This window comes from Trachymyrmex cornetzi, unplaced genomic scaffold (assembly GCF_001594075.2).
Source record: "Trachymyrmex cornetzi isolate Tcor2-1 unplaced genomic scaffold, Tcor1.1 scaffold122, whole genome shotgun sequence".
NCBI classification, from domain to species: domain Eukaryota; kingdom Metazoa; phylum Arthropoda; class Insecta; order Hymenoptera; family Formicidae; genus Trachymyrmex; species Trachymyrmex cornetzi.
In genome coordinates, this window is record NW_017295784.1 from 676301 (window position 1) to 682702 (window position 6402).

Sequence of the window (6402 nt, forward strand, 5' to 3'; positions counted from 1 at the left end):
TATGAAGCAGTAGTTATCTCTTACGCGGAAAATGATAGTGAAAGAAAACCTATAAAGATACTTGTAATACGGCATGTAAGAAGAAAATGTTCATATCTGGATATCTCAGTTCAATATTTTTACAAATAGCTTTAAGGACGATCCAGAAATCGTGCACAACATTAACGATACTATAACAACTGGCAATCGTATGGACCATTGACGATACTGCTTTTCCAGGATATATCTTGCGTCATCTCGAATTGGTATGCGACACGGTCTTTCAACAATACGACAATTTATATGGATTTGGGAGAGTCTTCAACGTCCTTTTGGATCCACTGCCTTGAGTTTTACTTTCCACGGCATTCAGTAGCATCTCCCTTTCTCCCTTTTTTCTCTCTTTCTCCCTTTCTCTTTCGCATTTATTCTTCCTTTTCTCCCCTCACGGCTCACCCTCTCGCTTCCATCCCGCGGATCGCTCCGCCGGGCATCAGCGAGGTTTTATCCCGCATTCAGGATTCAGGGTCTGGCGTCATCTCTCATGGATGGATCGGCAATCCTCTTTCGCCCCGCGCCCCTCCGCGCACTTACCTTCTGCCGCCTTGGTTGTAGCACCCCTTCGACAGTGCCTATTCGCCCACTCGATGGGAGATTACGCCGCGTCTGAATTCACGCATTCACACAAAGTGCATTGCATCGTGCCGACGCGTAATCGTGTGCGGTTAACCCTTCACAGTTTAACGCAATGTCCATTGCCGCGTGTTAATTATGCACATAGAAAAGATGTACCAATTTAGGATACAAAGTGCGAACAAAGAGATTCACAGTTATTGTACAACGTAGGTATATCTTGTTATTGGAAATGATTGAAAGTTTATTTTTAATATTTATAGATTTTTTAACACTCCTGAAATGTAAATCTAAATTCGCTATTTTTGTCTCGAATACTTACACTCGCGAACAGTTCGCAACGTAATTGTAACGGATATCGTAGCAATTTAAAATGATGACAATTACCTGTTGGACCGAGGACCAACGAACGATTCAGTTGAAATCGTCAAAGTCCCTTTCGTTATTTTGTCCGTCCTGGTTCTCCGGCGAACATATTGGCGTAATACATTATTTAAGCGTCGTTTTATTCGGCGAGATAGCCTTTAGTGTGCCCAGACGTGCACTTTCGCGACGTGTAACGATTTTGCAAACTGCTCTTCTATGCTAATATCGATAAGGTGGAAAGACTGCGACCGTATGGCCGCCTGGGGATTTTCCTTCTTCATCGAAAATCGTTCTTTTTGACATTGGTTCTCAATCATTTCTGAATTGATCTTTCTATGTACTGTTCTGGAATTCCAAAATTTCTTTCACACCTGTTGAAATTATGATAGGTAAAAAGTGAAATGGATTAAAATCAATCGATATCTCTATTTAGCATACAAATTAAAGATGTAATGCGTTTTTATTCATATATTATATTTACATTGAATGATACAGCATCCTCCGATTGAGGATCACTGTCAGATGAGCGCAGTTTCCAGTGACTGCCAAGAGATGGCAGAACCTGTGCCATAAACTTCTCTTTGATGCTGCATTTTAAAGTCCGAATTTTATTTGAAGATTATGCAAATTGATGTTTCGCTGCTTTGTAGAAATGTCTACATATATACATACATAGATGTGATATTATTATAAAATTTAACAGAATTATCTGCAAAATATAACAATTGAACAAAATTGCTACATCATTTCTAATATTTTTGACAAATTTGTAGTTTTTACTTATTGTATAGATTATTGTATAGTTTATTTTTATATAAATTAATATAACGCCTTGAATATAATATTAATTTACAATTTGTGTAATAAGCGGTATATTCGTGATCGTTTGCGAAGTTTTATTTTTACGACAAACGTCAGAACAAATAAAAATAACATAGCTATATTTTTCTTCTAGATTCAATCGTTTCGTTGTGATGTCAGATCCATAACAGGGGCGACGTACAAAGGGATGCTGAAACGTGAGTAGAAATACATGTCTCAGTTCGGTATACGAGGACAAATGTGATATAATGTTACCTCTCTGTGACAATGCACAATACACGCATTTTTATACACGGTTGAGGAAGTTTCTTTTATCGTGCGCAAAGGTGGTATCTGTCTAAATCCGAAACTCTTGCATGAGTTTCAAATAAATTAGATACGTGTATACAAGTACACAATAAAGATCGTCGTAGTGTCTCCGTTATTATTTCTGCCGAGCGGTCCAATTAATGATTATGCGAAAGACAAAAGCGCTTTAATGTATAATACGCACGCACATACATTCGTATATATTACGGAAAAAAGTTGAACTATATTTTTCCTCAAATTCATAAAGAGTTCAAAGAAACTTTAAAGCGGTGGTTCTATAGTAGTCGTATATTCTATACTTTATAGTCTATAAATTCGATGAGATAGAAGGATAAGATACCATCGGCTCGTAGAAACTCGTTGCAATTTTTACGGTATTATACAATACGTACTGTTTCGCTCATACAAAGAACTAACGTGGTGCAAATTTTATTCCATGTGTATATCGCACAACTTGTATACTCAAGTGCGTCAGTAAGGAAGTCTAATCCGAGCATAAGAATCGGCTCGCGTTCAATGCGCGGGTAGGAAGATCGGCACCGATAATTCAGCGCGATATTTACGATATTTATTGGCCAGTTGGAACAATGGATCGATATTGTTTTTCGATTGGAAACCTACTGGCGGCCCTCGTGCTTTATATGCGGCGCGGTTATACCGAACGTGCGTTCCCTATGCACGTATGGTACACACGCGCGCGCGAAGCACGGATCCAGGCGAGAGTCAACCGGTCTCTTTTGTGCGCGAGGGAACATAAATAATATTTAATATGACAGTGCGAGAGGCAGCGGCGTTCTGTACGATATATTTGGTATAGAAATGTCACAGATCGCGCGGGCGCGTCTCGCTGCCAAATGCTGCTCGCGCGGAAAGCGCCTTATCTTTAATCGGAATACATATACTGAAAAAAATTCATGTAATTTTACATGAAAATTACATGTTTATGACCGGAAAATTACCTAAATATGATTGGAAATTTACTGGAAATTGTAAATTTCCAATCATATTTAGGTAATTTTCCGGTCATAAACATGTAATTTCCATGTAAAATTACATGCATTTTTTTCAGTGTACGGAAATAATTATTTAGATTTTATTTAATCAAATCGATAGCAATTCTAATATCTTTAAATATTTGCAAAATAATTTTATTATTATTATTATTATTATTATATATTGTAGAAATTTTGTGACGGAAATTTTAATGATTTTGTAGAAAATTTTCGGAGGAAATAAAATTATTTTGCAAATATTTTAAGATATTATAATTCTAATTATCTGAATTAAATATGTTTGTAAATTGTTATATAATCGATATAGAATACATTAGAATGATTGTATGGAGATCCTGGATTTGGATAATTAAATTGACGAAACAATGGTTGGACTGATTGTCGAAATGTACCGGTGAATTGGTCAAAAACAGTTTTACATGAAAATCATGGACACTTGGTGCTATGGAATGGACATCTGAATTGATTTTTTATTTCGGGAAGCGAATTTGTTTATACTAGACTAGAATAGGGGCGAATTAATTTTTAAAAGTAAAGCGATGTTTGTTGATAATGTTATATATGATATGAGGATTTACGAATTGTTTATTGTTTAATCACTGATGAAGACTTGATAAGTCGAAACGTTTGAGTTGTTTAAAAGTATACATGTGTGAAAATATATGTGATTATTATCGATCAACTATTATTGCTCGTTATTTTAAGCCTTGAAATTGTTATTTATTGAAGATATTAGAATTGCTCTTGATTTGATTAAATAAAATCTATGATTAATTAATTAAATTGATTTAAATAAAATTTGTTGCCAGCGCGAGCGTTATGATTCTGTGATATAAAATTATGAAAGAGCAAAATTCGATTCCGTAATTCGAAAGCAAACTAACGGACAAGTATTTCTTGAGCAAATGGCTAATAAATAACAGGTTGTTCTTGTATTCTCTTGAAAAGACAGAACGTGATCGCTAACCACATTGTATTCAGACTGTTAGTTTACCTTCTGATGAAATTTTGTACTAATCCATCTTGCAGTTTATCGCACGGACCAAACACTAGGCAGTACACATAATTGTTACACGAGATCGTCATTCCGTATACGATCGTGCTTAAAACATTAGCGTTGCTTAGGTCAACTAGGGGGAGACTGTTCGCGACGGTGGAATATTCGCCGATGCTAAATTTAATCCTTTACTTCTTCTACGAGTCGACACTGCACGTTTGCGACGCAAGTTTCCGTATACAGGATATACGCGGACTCGCCACGTCTTCGCGATGTTTCTGTCAAATAAATAACTTCTAAATAAACAAAGTTTCCGCGACGCATAACGGTTTAATACAGCTGCGTTTATGTACATTGCAGCGAAATGCCATACGAATCATCGTTTACCGCAAGGAAACAAATCTCGTTGATGAAAGTTCCTCGTAAAAGATGCGAAAAGTAATACCTCTCGTTGAATCGTTCCTCGCGTGACTTTTACGAGATGCACTTCTTCAAAACAGAAATATGTAATTTGTTTTTATGGAGTACTCAGGGGTAGCAGATAATTAATGCCACGCAGGGAGCTTGTTATAAACACAAATATTTTACGATTATACTTTAGAGTAATAGAAACAAATCGCGACGCTAGTGCTTCCGATTTTAGATCGATTTGGATAGGGAAAGAACTGTGCAGTCTGAACAACAGACAAATCCATTTGAATATCAAATTTGATACCGCAGCGCAGGTTATCCATAATCGTATTTAAATTAAGATCGCATAAGGTAGGTTGGTTTAATAACGGTTACTCGTGTTTTTCCCTTTTTTATCTTTTTGCCCTCTCTCTCTCTCTTTTTCTCTCTTTGCATCGTGTACCGAAGGGGAAGGAGGGCTTAGGTGCTCCCATCGGTGACGAACAATAACGATAAACCATATAATGGTTAAACGTGACAAATATACGTAAGATACGTACCTATAGACTACGGACAACTGAAGAAGAAGGCGGCGGAAGGGAATACAAGGAAATCGGAAGAGAAGCCTGCGGAGGTGGAGGGCCCCCGCATATGCATACAATTGATACAGATATACAATCGTCTTTACATACGCGTCGCGAGTATTCTTCTCTCGGGGGTTACCCGGCTCGTAGCATCGGTGCGATCACGAGGAACTTAAACGCTAACATCGGTGTTGTACGATGTCGGTACTTCGTAGGTCCAAAGCGAGGAGAGAGCCGAACGGAAGCTGTAGACCATGCCAGGTACACCGCGGTTTGCAGTATGGTGCCTTATTGCGGGAACTATTTGCGACAGAGCGGGCTAGTGTACATCTGTTTCTGTCATAAGACGTGATTTAGGGCTGAGCGTGGGCATTGGTCTTCCCGTTTTAAAGGATATCGGACTATTAATGCGAAGTTAGCGGAAAATCAATGACCGAACAGGATTGCGCGGGCAAGCTGACTTCTGCAATCAAGTAACGATAAATTTTAATCTTAATAAGAAACATCATACATTACTGATATTTTCTCGTTTCAGTCAATGCAATTTAATGTGTATGATTCATGAACTATCATCTATCTACATTGTAATAATTTTAATAATAATTTTTTAGCGTGTTCTAGTATGGATTTTGATAATTTTATCTAAAGATATATCAATTTTTTCTACTCGTTGCAAGACATGGACATTGTACAGAGAGAGACAGAGAGAGAGAGAGAGAGAGAGAGAGAGAGAGAGAGAAAATCTCTTATTAAGTTAATTCTCCAAAATTTTATTTGCTTAATTTCTATAGTTATTAAAAATGGACAATGTATTTTAAGCAATTTAATGTACATCCGCAAATAATATTAATTCAGAATTATTATAGTTTATACGTTTTCATACCTTTATGTTTATGAATATATAAAATTTCATACCATTAAACGTTTTTTTGCTGAGAAAGTTAGTTGCCGCAAGCATATATTATGTCAGATCATAGGGCGTGAACTGTGTCGGGTTCAAAATTTCTCACGAATTCTCACGGTCGTTTCAGATAACAGCTCCGAAATTTTCGTAACGTTACCTTTCCGAACTGGAGCGACGACTACCTCTCAGTGACATACTCTAATTATGCAATCAAAATGCCCGTGAATAATAATCGCGGCTCGTATAAGTTTTGGAGAGATCTACCTGCTGTTGGGTTTATCACATGAACGCTTTACAATCGTATTTCATATAGGTGAACCAGTTTAAGTACTCCGGTAGGTAATGCCACTCCGGAGATATACGAAGCGCGTATGACGCACCGGATAACCAGTTCCACGTGATTTG

The 6402-nt window shown here is 37.2% G+C and overlaps 1 long non-coding RNA gene across 1 annotated transcript; it reads right to left on the reverse strand.

The window, feature by feature from the left end:
- Positions 1-1864: 1864 nt before the first annotated feature.
- Positions 1865-4542, reverse strand: LOC108769047 (uncharacterized). Its single transcript, XR_001940525.1, has 3 exons — positions 4473-4542; positions 4090-4397; positions 1865-1990 (listed from the first exon to the last, which is right to left on the reverse strand). It is a non-coding gene; the product is annotated as an uncharacterized LOC108769047 (long non-coding RNA).
- Positions 4543-6402: the final 1860 nt, after the last annotated feature.